The 13,298-nt window shown below is 45.5% G+C and overlaps 1 long non-coding RNA gene across 1 annotated transcript; it reads right to left on the bottom strand.

Moving 5' to 3' along the window:
• Positions 1 to 8,592: 8,592 nt before the first annotated feature.
• On the bottom strand, positions 8,593 to 9,546 carry LOC112946510. Its single transcript, XR_003249255.1, has 2 exons — positions 9,469 to 9,546; positions 8,593 to 9,068 (listed from the first exon to the last, which is right to left on the bottom strand). It is a non-coding gene; the product is annotated as an uncharacterized LOC112946510 (long non-coding RNA).
• Between the last annotated feature and the right edge of the window lie 3,752 nt (positions 9,547 to 13,298).

Here is a 13,298-nt window from a genome sequence, read left to right on the forward strand (position 1 = left end):
TTCCTCATCTGGGGTAGCATTGCACTGTGCCAAAGGGAGGACGATGGTCAGATTGCTTCACTTTCCTTCTTTGATTAATTCCTACCTGTTAAATAATCTGAATTAGCCACTTGGTATTTTCTAATAAAGCAAAAGTCCTTCAAAGGCTCTTGATTATTTGTAAGAATGCATATTATTTATAAGATTACATACACATGYCCAGGACAGTGGTTCCTGTGGCTGCTTGGGTGTAGGTAGCTTTGAATCTTCTAGAAGTCTATTTTTATATGGGCACCTATGCATTTATATATGGCCTATATATATTTATCCCATATTTATATATGTCGCCCATGTATTTTGCTGAAAAATTTGTCTTCTCCTCCCTTCTTGGTGGGGAGTCATTTATTCTATAGTCATTTATTCTATAGTGCTCCTAATCCCTATTGAGTACTGTATCTAAATATTATTAGATGTTGCTTAGTAAAACAGGGTAGCACACTAAAATGTCTTAGTTTTCAGAAAAACACAAAAGTACTTGGCTGAAACTGAAAAACACAAATGTACCTGCTGATATTCCCTTGCTGAGCATGTTTTGGGAACTTGAGGACAAGTTCAGCGAGGCTGTTGCAAACTGGAATAATCTGTGTATTACAGTTGCCTGTTTCTGTCAGTATAGCCAGTAGCAGAACTTATTGCTCACTTTGGAATGATCTTCTGGAAGTCTTTTCCCTTGCTAAGACTTTTGTTATCAAATGAGGACTTCCAAGTTTGGAATTACACCTATGACTACTACGATGACTACCACAGCAGCAGCAGCTACTAGTAATAGCAGAGGAGGAGGAGGCTGTTGTGGCCGGGCCACCACGATGCTCCTGGCGGCACTACAAGGAGCTGGCTGCTGAACATGGGAATCCTCTTCACCTGGGTGTCCGAGACCTGCAGGGTCTGTCCTGTGGCCCTCAATCCCATGGAAACGTGGGTGTGAGGCTCATAGGGTCAAGGCAACTGACTGTCCCTGAAATGGGCCGTTTTAAGGAACAAGATGTTGTTTGGTGCTTATCAACATACTAGTCCACAGCACTGAATGCACAACTATGTGGCTGTGTGGAGCACCATAAACAACAACGACCATTTATTTAAATTGTCTTAAATAGTCATCTGGCATTTGCTGCAGGCTTTCTTGTCAGAATCTTCAATGTATTTCTATCTTATTTTCTCCATCTACAAAATAAAACCATTGGCGTTGACAAGAGTGTTCTTTGGGGGGAAGGATTAAACAGCAATCATTTACATAATGTTTTAAAATGCTAAGTGTTCAGCTTGCTTAATAAGCCATGATCTCTATTAGCATATATATGATGAAAGACAGGCAAGCTTCTACTATACTTTGACGTACAACTAGGCAGCAACAAGCACTGAACATGTCCTAGGCACTGCACAGGATGATAATATTTTGCTCTTGCAAGCTGCATTTGCTGCAGCCACAGTAGTTGTACTTTACAATCCTGCTGCTATTTTGCAATTCATAAACAAGTATCAAAACAGGTTTTAAAACATGCTTTAAAGGAGACTTCCGCAGCAGCAAACAACAGAGCCTCTGTTTCCACCTATCTCGTGCAGCATTCAGCCTCTTCCCTGAGGTGCTGGACTTCAGACATGTTTTATTAACATTCAGCAGTTGTCCCCTCCTGACTAACCAGCCATTAGCTGGCTCACTGATCCTTAACTGCAGATCACTCGCTTGCTTGCAGCGGCTGCATTTCCCTCAGGTTCCCAAATAATTAGTCTCATGGCTACGGATGTGATTCCCGCTTAAAGGAGCGCATGGGAAGCACCTTGGCTACTGCTGGCTGGTGAGCATCCCTACTCATGGAGCCCTCCTTCCAACATGGATATTCAGCACGTGCCATGGTCTAATCCTGCTGAGTGATGAGGCTCAGGGCAGCCGTGCCCACACTCGCCTCGCAGCGCAGCAAGCAAGGAGACACCCAAGTGCACCGAGCTCCAGCTGCAACACGTTGTTGTTAAACAAAATGCTGCTAAAAATCCACCCAGGACCTATTCASCTCTTGGATCCGCAGGGGCAGCTCCCACAGCATGCCAGGGGGAAGGTCCAGAGGGCAGAACAAGCTTATGAATTGCAGCATATTTGACTGCTCTTCCTTTGTGCCCTGCTGAGAAGTGCGATACCTGCCCATAGATTAGGGAAGTGATGGTGCTTTTTGAGAAGGGACAGCCGCCACCTTGGAGAACTGTAATGGGGAAACCCTGTTCTTTATTTCAGAATACAGGAAAAAAAAAAAAAGCCTCTAGATACCACAGAGTCTTGAGGCCAATGTCTAGACTTTTGTTCTTTTTATATCCTAATGTCACTGTGAAGCAGGGGAAGTTTAACTCAAGTACAGATCAAGTAATACAATGAAAATATTTTATTTCCAACCATATATTGCCGACCTCTCCATTCAGGGCAGAAAGAATAAATAAATAAATAAATAAAAACAGTAAGAATGTGGTGCCTGGAAAGCTAAGAACAGTACTGAGCCAACCTARCAAAGACCCAGTGGACTTTATCTGACCACACAGGAGCCTAAAACTTCAGTAATTKTTTTCTTCCTTTTAAATCATTTTATACCTTTCGTCCAGTGGCATTCAATGCATAGGAYGTATCAAAAGCAGTCACAGTAATGACAAAGTGGTCTCTAGAAATTGCCTTATAAAATGGGTAGAAACATACCAAGTGACTTTTGTTTCTCACATTTACYATACTCTGTAAATTTAAAGACATTAAAGTTGTAAGTTTAAAGCCATTAAAGACATAAAGTTAAAGTTGACTCATACTTTAACTAATATCTTGTTACCACATATTAGGAATAAATGAAAATGACACACAAAAAAGGAAACGGAYAAGTTTCCCCAGGGATTTATTGTACTATATGAGCTAGAAGGTATCAGTTTCTTCTGAGGTGGAAGCTATCCTCTTTCTTTCTCTGTGCATGTGAGGTCTGATATATCTGTTTCTTACAGGTATGACTGTTTTTCCTTTCCTGAGAGTGATTCAGACACACGAAGGCAGGGAGTGCTTCATCTCCCTGGGAGTGGCGTACTTGGACAATCTTTGTACTTCCTCTCCTTTCCCCATCCCCCTATTTAATAAACTGCATCTTCCTTGATAAGTCAGTTAAAAATGTCCATTTCAAGCATTTGCTTTGATCTGTTTTTCGGGTAATTAAATCCACCACCTTCAAATTGCCATCATTTAAAATAATCTCAATGAAGACAATTATCCTAAACTTCAAATATGGGTTTTGAAATCCAATGTGAAGGGAATGAGTAATGATTCTATACATATTCATTTAAAAAAATCTCCTTCTCCCAYACAAGCAAACTCATTTTCTCACCTGTTAACTGAAGGCACAGCCCAGGAAATCCTTGCTCCTGCAAGTTGGTCTTTGTCAAACAGCAGTTCACTGGAGGTATCCGCATGCATAAGATTTGCTCGTGTGAATAAGGATGTCCCAGATGAGATGATTTGGGTGAGCATGCACATGTGCACTGAGCAAGTGTAAGTCCCTGCAAGGAGCATTTCCAAAACAATGCTTTTGGAGATGTCCCATGTGAAACAGTAACTGTAGTTCACATAGGAAGTGGGAATGAAAATAGGTTAAAATATAAATAATCACAAGTGTGCGAAAGTCAATACACTGAATAACAGATATGAGGAATTTATGATGTTTCTGCTTACTTTAACTCTTGAGAGAACCCAGCAGCGCTAGTAAATACAAAAGAGGTAGATAATACTTGCTTCTCATAACACACAGAATCACAGACCCACTTAATAGTTGAGGTTGGAAGGGACCTCTAGAGATCACCCAGTSCAACCCCCTGCTCCAGCAGGGACACCCAGAGCACGGGGCACAGGGCGGCATCCAGGTGGRTTGGGAAGATCTCCAGAGAAGGAGACTCCACAGCCTCCCTGSGCAGCCTGTGCCAGGGCTCTGGCACCCTCACAGGAAAGAAGCTCTTCCTCATGGAACTTCCTGTGTTTCAACTTGTACCCATTACCCCTTGTCCTATTGCTGGCCACCACTGAAAGAGTTTGACCCCATCCTCCCTACAATCTCCCCTCAAGTACTTATACATATCRATCAGATCCCATCTCAGTCTCTCTTCTCCAGGCTAACCAGGCCCAGCTCACTTAGTCTTTCCTCATAAGATAGATGCTCCAGTCCCTTAATCATCTTTGCTGCTCTCTGCTGGACCCGCTCTAGAAGCTCCATCCCTCTTGTCCTGGCGACCCCAGAACTGCCCCCAATACTCCAGGTGCAGCCTCACCAGAGCTGAGGAGAGGGGCAGGATCCCCTCCCTCCACCTGCTGCCAACACTGCTCCTCATGCAGCCAGGAYCCCATTGGCCTTCTTGGCCACGAGGGCACACTGCTSACTCATGGTTAACTTGGTGTCAACCAGGACTCCGAGGTACCTCTCCGTGGAGCTGCTCTCCAGCAGGTCRACCCCTAATCTGTCCTAGTGCCTGGGGTTCTTCCTGCCCAGGTGCAGGACCTCGCTCTACAAAAAAAAGCCTGCACTTTATTTTGTCCTGCTACTACACATAACTACACATGGCATTATGGTGATGTAGAGAGAGTATTAAGACAGATGAAAACTTAGGAGCAACTGTGGCATTTGCAAAGGAGTGAAAAATTCAGGAACCTGCAAGTCCAGCTAGTAGTAGTCTGCCAAGGCTCTGTAACACTAATATATTACTGTTTACCTCAGCCTTTTATATTTGCATATTGAAATRTACTGGAGGGTTTAATTGTGAGGTTGTCAAAAAAGAAAGTACTTTTAGAAAACCAAGCCATGCAATATTACAGGGGAAATTGTTCCCATGGAAAAAAACAGAAAACAACACTTTGTTTAAGCAGGATTTTATTTTCTCCTACTCAAGTGATGAAGAGGCTTTTGTAAAGAAAGGCTTTCATCTTAAACATGCAGTACTCCATCACAACATAATTACCCTAATTTGTATTCCACTGTAGAAATAGGCTTTTTCAGCTTAAACAAATTAAGCAACAATCACTAAGTGTACATGACCAGCATTTTTTTCCAAGTAACCTGCTATCAGCTCTGGCTACAGCTTTATCTTGATAAAATGGAAATCCTGTTTTATTTTCTTGCTTTTCCCCTAAGGATTATGTCAGTCAGATTGCCTAAAGAGGCACRATGATTTACTGGTTGGAGCAAAGGAAAGAGAATCCAGGGATTATTTCCTAGTGCCTTACCAAATCACGATGTGATCTGGGTCAAATCCTCATTGCCTCTGGGCCTCTGCTTAGGAGAGGTCGTAAATGCATGCTTAACTTTGAGCATACAAATAACCCCACCATGCTCTGAAAGTTGTTTAARCAGATGCATGTGGTCCCTGATGAACAGAGACTGGTCTGATGCTCTTCTCCTCAGGCTTCAGTCAGTGATATGTGTCTGGAAGAACGACAGGACAAGCTCTGTCCCTATCTGTATTTATATCATTTGTCCCTGAGCCATGTAACTGTGCATATCCTTGCTGTTTATCTTCCAATTATTGTTGCTATTAATATTATTATATCATTATTAATATTATCATTTTCATTATTAATTGCATTCTGACTCAGGAACTTGTCAGTGAAGCTTTGCTGTCATTGTATCCTCTGCAGTTCTTCCTACATAGGATGTAATGGACACTCCTAAATGCTGGGCAGGAGCTATGGCCAGGACAAAATCTTTTCCTGTCCAAGCAGTGACAGGGTGACTTGTGATCGCACTGAGCAGACAGAAGTGATGTGAGACTCTGCTCTGGAAAGAATTTGAGGAAGAATTTGAGGAAAAAGATTTGGGCAAAGTCAGGGAGTCTTTTCTTCCAGCACTAGCCTGGATGGGGCTAAGCCTCATTGTTGCCCACTTTCCAAGGTGGATGTGCAGGAGCAGGGTTTGACTTCACATAAGCATACCAAAATCCCCATAGAAAAATGAAGAAGACAAGGATGTCATCCCAGAGCTGTGGTAGGAGGAGGAAAGCACATGGAGTGCTGTGGTGAGGGCATTGCCAAGAAGACCACAGGATCAGCTCTTGCTCTCAAACTCCAAGTAAATTTGTCTTATAAGGAAGTGTGAAGATTCCAATTGCCTGTAAGTTGTAAGACTTTTTTTTTTTTTTTTTTTTTAACCAGAACATCCCAAGGATGACTGGAAAGAGAGGGAACTACAGAGTGGGAAAGAACAAAATTGGACAAGAGGAAACGGCTTCAAGCCACACCAGGAGAGGTTCAAGTTAGATGTTAGGAAAAGTTTCTACACAGAAAGAGTAGTCAAGCATTGGAACAGACTGCCCAAGGAAATGACAGAGTCATTGTGCCTAGCAGTCTTCAAGAAATATGTAGATGAAGCACTTTGGGACATGTTTTAACAGGCATGATGTTGAAGGGCTTACAGTTGGACTTTATGATCTTGAAGGTCTTTTCCAACTATAACGATTCTCTGATTCTATGAAAATCTCAGAGAGTCCACGTGCCATGAACTCTACTGTAAAGGGAAAGTTCTGTGGGTTATTTTGCTTTGCTTAGGTATTCCTCCCCTCTACAGCAATGACTGTGTTGGGGTGCACGGGGTAAGAGTCCTGATACTTTGGACAAACTTGGAAGCCGCAAAGTTATGGTCATTTCTGAATTCACCAGAGCAGTGCTTTGGATGGCATGGCCATCCAGGAGAGTGATGGAAAGGGCATTGTGAGGCTGGGCTCTAGTGCATCTGCTTCTAACCACGGTCCTTTGGCAGCAGTCACCATGGTCCTTTGGCAGCAGAGAGGGCAGGGGTTGTTGGGACAACTGACAACACAATGGCCTTTCCGAGCAAACTCAAAGTGTGCTTCTTCACTCCATAGGTGTTCTTGCTCTTGTGATGAGGAGCAAAGCTGTGAAACACCTACCTCTATGGGCTCATCCCCTGGAGGAGTAAAGTGGAGGAAAACCTGGCAGGGCTTGTGTAAAGGTCTAGGCATGCACTCTTTGGTGCACCTCACTAGAGCAACAGCCAGATTTGACAGCTGCACTGGAACAGGTCATTCCTGGCCATCTCATCTTTGAGGGTCTCTATCAGTGTTAATTTACAGCAGGTCATAAAGATTCATTCTTCCCACCCCATTTTTCCCACTTCCCACCCCATTTTTCCCTCTTCCATCCCAATTGTGATTGGAGTTTGGGACCATAGCGTCATAATGGAGTCATAGTCATTGGTCATAGGATGCTTTCTATAGGGAGCGATCCAGTGTTGGGCCATTCCTGAGAACCTGTAGATTATTACTGTTGGGTAGCTGATAACTGTGGGGTAAGGTAAGCAGTACTAGTTGTATCTAACTGACGACCCCCCCCTCTTATTGTTGCTTGATTTACATTGAAKGGTGGAAGGGTTTTGGTGGGGAAGRAGGAGGAGGAACCCTGGGTGCAGGGGATGCTACAGTAGCCTGCTGGGCTGTGATGGACCTCTGCATGCTGACCACAGCTAAGTGCAGGGTTTGGAGGTCAAGCAGGAGCATAAGAGAAGCTGCGGTCAAGTCCTTGGTCAGTTCTCCAGGCCATGGATTGAATGGATGACAAGTCTTTATTTCCCTCAGAGACATCAGAGGGAGAATGCGGAGGGGAGAGTGGGCAGTGCTGGTGGTGCCCTTCGCCCTGGGCTTAATATCTTATTTGTGCCCTGGGACTCCTGAAATCAACACCACAAATGCTTGTTTTTGTTAACTCCTTTGAACCTTTTGAACTGCTGAAGTCCAGSCTTTTCTAGCACCATATGGTAGGTCCAGAGTCCTCCCTTGTCATCACTGGTTGCAAGGAGGAATGAGAAACCATGGGCACCAAGGAATTGGCACCAGAGCACGACTTAGAAAGCTTTAAAAGGTCTTTACAAGCCAGTGAGGACTTCTCAGGAGCATCTTTATGGTTGATACAACGATATCAGTCATGTGTAATGCCAGATACAAGGAGATACTGATGATTCTTAGGAAAATGGGATGGAATAATCCACACGAGAGGGACCCATTTGTGTGACAGACATGTGGCTGGACGAATGGCTGCTCGACTTCAAGATTCAGCCTTCTTGAGCTCCTTCTCATCAGTTTGACAACCTCGATGCTTATACCAGAAATCAGAGAACACATGCCTTTGCTGTCACTGAAGGACAAGATATGGCCCACTAGTGTTTCTGCTGCCTGTCTGGGTGCCATCATCAGGGATATACATGAGCAAACTTTCTCTCAGGCCTATTCCATTTTCCTCCCTTTGAGTTTTGAAGGCTTTTTTTTTTCCCCCCTATCGATCAAACCAATTTGCTTCTCTCTAGCCAAAGCTTTCATACCACGGCGGTAATCCAAACAAATGATTTAGCCCTGCTGAGCTTATTGCCTCTTTTAAGGGGCTCCATCTCCTCCTTTAGCTTGTCCACAATCAGGGAGAGTAAATTCTAAAAGTGATCTTAAATTTAAATGTACCATWCTGTTTACTGAGTAACGAACCTTCAGGGAATACTATGGCACCAATTCACTAAGACTCTCTTAGGGCTTGACAGCCCAGACAGCCATTGCACAAATCTTTGTTAGTCCTGCCAAGAGTTTGTTTTAATCAAAGGAATTACAAATTTGTGGTTAATCTTTGTGGGTACCCTTAATGACTTAAAAAGGATCCAGAGCTATTTAAAACTGAATTCACATCACAAGCAGTAAATTTAAAACTACAGGTCAAGCACAGTGTCACTCCATGTGAATGACACTGCAGGGAAAAGGTTCAGCAAAATGTTGGCCGATGTACTAGCGCTGCACAACAAATTTCAGTCCCAGAAAGTCCTTTGGATCTCCTTGATGTTAGAGTTCACTTCCCCAGTTCATGGACAGGTGACTCTCCAGTCATGCAGAGCCTCTGGAGGCATCACACGGGTGTTGAGCAGCAATCCTAGCTGGCAGGAAYCCTTCACCTTTAGCTGCCCAAACTGGTATTTTCTTTGCTTTTTTCTTCAGCACATATAGCAGTAATCCAGTCTCCAAGGTTAGGACTGCCTCTGAGAAGACTACCACAGTAATTAATATAGCCTCAAAATTCTCCCTTCCCTGCCTCCTCTCCCCAGCTCTAGGGTGCTATCCCAATTACTGCTAAGTATGGGCTATGCAGAACTACTAGTCCTCCACCAACTGTAGATAGATTATAACAGACTGAAAACACTGCTTGATTAAAAATCATCTTTCTGATTCTCTGTCAAAAACGCTGGTAATTCCAAACAAATGAAGACCAYGAGAACAAAATTCTATATGGCTTGGCATAATTAATATGTGATAAAGAACCTCACCAATTTGCATCAGCTGGGGCTTTGACTCACCCCTCACCCTCTTCCCCTGGCCCAGGAGGAAGCTCCCACTTGAGCACCCAGGGATGGCTTGAGATGTTTTGTTACAGGTGGGCTGGCCAGTTACCTTTCAGCAGCCCAGAGCCTTGGTTGCAGGAGTGGGTCAGGCTGTCCATGAAAAGCCCCAGTGCTTGGGCAGTTCAGGCCCTTGCCAAGGAGACCTGGCTGCCAAGAAGACTTCAGGCCACCCTGGGAAAGCYAGGAGCTACAGGCTGCCCTGAAGATCCTCAGAGGGAGCACCAAGCTTGATTTTGGGAGCTGGGAAGCCTGGGCAGAGCAGGTGGAAGGGACTTGCCCTCTCCATGATCAGCTGAGGCCAGGTGGGCTTCAAATCACCTTGAAGGCCAGGAAGCCATGATGGCATCAACCCATGTTGACTTGTGTGTGAAGTGGTCAGTGACTCCTGGTCCTCTCCAGGATTCCAGACAGCGCGGTGCTCCTGCTGCCCCAGGGAGTCCCTAAATCTGGGAGGTAGAGGCGGGTAGGGGAAATCAAACCACCCCTGAGGAGCTGGAAGGTGATATCTTGACCCCATCCTCACTCTCTGATGTCTAGGCTTCCTCTGCCGGGGCTTGATGCTCCCCATACTCTGCTTCTTAAACCTCTGCGATGAATCTCGCACAAAGCTCCTCTCTTCCCAGCCTGGATTTCCCGCGGACACCTAGTGTGGAGATGTATAGAGGAATCGACTTGGCTGACTCCGAGGCTGAACTGCTGCCTCTCGCAGGGTGATGGGTTGAATGCTGATAGCAGTAAGGACTGTTGACAGAATATAGAACAGATACTTCAAAGAGTTTCTCCCTGCTTTGAGTTCTTCAGTCACAGGCTTTTATGCATAATGCATTTTATGTACTATAAACCTCATACAACATATTCCTTATTGGACGAAGGCAGAGGGATTACAATTACTCTGCTTTTCTCTCTGAGTCCTAGCTTAGGAGTCAAATGATGATTTAACGACTCACATTTTCTGCCTAAAGTAGGAATTAAATTACAAGACTGAGGTCTTCTCCTGTGCAAAAGAGGGACTTAGGAAACTCTCAGCATCAGAAACTGATGGTTCTCTGGCATCCATCCACAATGAGAGAATAAAACACCCACTATTTCCGGCCCTTAAACTTGCTTAACTTGGTACATATTAATAACTTCAGTCACTGAGGAGGACTATGTTTTGAAAAGTATATTATGCATGTTATTGTGGACTGGCAAATATCTTTTTATCCAAACCTCACTTTTTGTAGATACTTCATTTTKGTAATTTTTTTTGATAAATCTATGGTTTCTTTAACAATGGTGATGTTATCACTGCTTTTGAAAAGCTCAGCAGTAGCTGGGTACAAGTAGGACCCATTTAGATTTAGACTAGGCAAAGTAGTAGTGAAATCTGCCAGTCGAAATCACAGTCGTGATAAAAGCAGAACATTTCTCGCACAAACGGCAGGCAGTTGGCATTCCTAAGTCTCCTTCCACACGCAAGGGGTTTCTCCTCAGCTTCGCTTGGAAACTGGCTTGCGCGAGAGCGTTCCGCGCCGTGCCGAGCTCTCTGCATCCCCAGCTGCCTGCAAAGCTCCCCACGGCCGCTTTCCCTCCCGGTGCCGCTGCGGGAGGCCGCCTTTGATGTGCCACCAGAGCCGCCTGCCTGCTCCCCAACGCGGGCCTGCAAATGCAACCCTGTCCATGGAGCAAGARCAGACACCCGGGCGCTGCCACGTGACCGTTGGCCCTGCGGAATCGGGAGGAACTGATGGTGGGTGCCTCGGGATAAGAGTATAAGGAAAAAACATCCGGTTGTGGTGTGAGCCTCTGGACACCACGTCCAGCTGAGGTAGCCCAGGGAGGACAAGGCAATGCCTCCTGCTTCTGTGCGGACCTTCACATGACTTTGCATSTGCCCTCATGTGGTGCCTGCTTGTGGATCGGAATTGCAGATAATACAACCTATCTTTAGATATATTTATTTTCTTGCATTATTTCCACCTGTACAGTTGCACAGGCAAATGCACGCAAATACGCGTTGTAGAAGCTATACAAGGCCAACTTTATTTCTGCTGCTCAGGAGGGAAGAGAGAAAAATCATTTCACATTCCTTCATTGTACAGCAAAGATAAAAACTAGCATTGCACTTCCCTGACACAAAAGTTTAAAGGTGATGTCAAAAATAATATATCTAGGCCAAATATTTCAATGTCCTACCTAAATGCAGGTAGGTACTTGTGTGTGAGTTCTGCACACAACTGGACTCCTATGAAAACACCTGAAGTTCACATGTGGGAGAAGCTGAGCTGCTCGGCACTTTGCATCTCCCCTCCACRGTGCACTTTGCCATAGGAGGCTGGCCAGGGATGGGCTCTTTACGCTGGCTTTCACTGCAGGATATGAGTGTCCTCGGAGCTGTGGGATAAAAATGCAGGATTAACACAGTGTGTGAGCTCTGGGAGTGATGTGCTCTCATAACGCCTCGCTACTGAGAGTCAGTGCAAGATGCATCGAAGGTTAGAGTGGAAGAAGCTCCCAAGTAGTCAGTTAGGTGATTGTTCACAGAGAAAACGTCTTCTTACTGAACCTGTGGATGTACCTTGTGTCTAAAAGCTTGGAGGGCTTATTCTTAATGTAAGTAAATATACTGCCTATGTACAAGTTATACAAGTTATTTCCCTATAAATGTCACTTCTTGTTTTCTTTTAGCCCTGGCGGGATCTTCTGAAAACRTATTTCCATGGGCAAACTGCAGACTGCCAGTGTCATATGCCTTTTTTTTCTTCTTTCTTTAAAGCCAAGAATAATTTTCCATTGCAGAAAAAGCAGGCCTGCTCTGCTCYTTCAGGGAATATAAAGAGGACCACCAGGTTCACCCTGTTTTTGCAAGTAACCACCATTTTAGCAACGCTGTTTAAAGAGGAAATCATTCTTTTGCTTGGTGAACRACAATTTGAACCTCTGGGACCACATCTATACGGCAGTGCTGTTCGCAGTTGTTTCTCTGCAAAACTCTGCGTTTATAATACTGATGCTCCTTTTTGCACTCCCCTCGTGGTAAACACACACTGCTTTTCTGGTGCTGACAAATCACTTGGCGCTCGGCACCAGGATGTCACCCGGTAGCCTGAGGTGCAGGATACCCACATCCAGGGGAGTGGAGCCCCACGGTCCTGGTCCCACTGCTCAAAGGTGGCTTGGGCTGCAATTTGCCAGAGAGCTGAGCCATGAGTAGTCCCTGGAGATGACAGGAAAAGGCATGCACCAGTGCAACTGCAGAGGCAGGCACAAATGCAAACATTGGGGCATGCCCTTAGAGCACCTGGGGGCGTGCAAACTCTGAGGCATGCAACCAGAGGCATGGACACCTGCAAGCACCCAGACATGCACCAGGAGCATGCACAAATGTAAATATCCAGGTATGCCCTGGGAGCATGCAATCTCCAAGGTTGCAATGAGAGGCATGCACACCTGCAAGCACTCACGCATGCACCARGAGCATGCACAAATGTAAATATCCAGGCATGCCCTCGGAGCACCTGGGAGCATGCAATCTCCAAGGCATGCAACCAGAGGCATGCACGCCTGCCAACACTCACGCACGCACAATTGCAAACACCCAGGTACGTACCCTGGTGCCTCCACCCAGGCGCACGCACACCTGCAAACACGCAGGCACCCACTGAGGAGCACGCACAAACGCAACCCCGCAGCCGGGAGCGTGCACACATGCGGACACCCAGGAACGCACCCCGGTGCGCGCACACGTGCGAGCACCCCGGCAGCAAACTCACACCCCACCATGTCCCAGCGCAGACACCCTGCTGCATGTACAGCCCCCCGTGCCACCGCAGACACCCCGGTGCTGGCATGCGCATGCATGCACGCGCGCACACATGCACCGGTATATATATATATATA

This window comes from Nothoprocta perdicaria, unplaced genomic scaffold (genome assembly GCF_003342845.1).
Source record: "Nothoprocta perdicaria isolate Ctin4 unplaced genomic scaffold, notPer1 scaffold_208, whole genome shotgun sequence".
NCBI classification, from domain to species: Eukaryota; Metazoa; Chordata; class Aves; order Tinamiformes; family Tinamidae; genus Nothoprocta; species Nothoprocta perdicaria.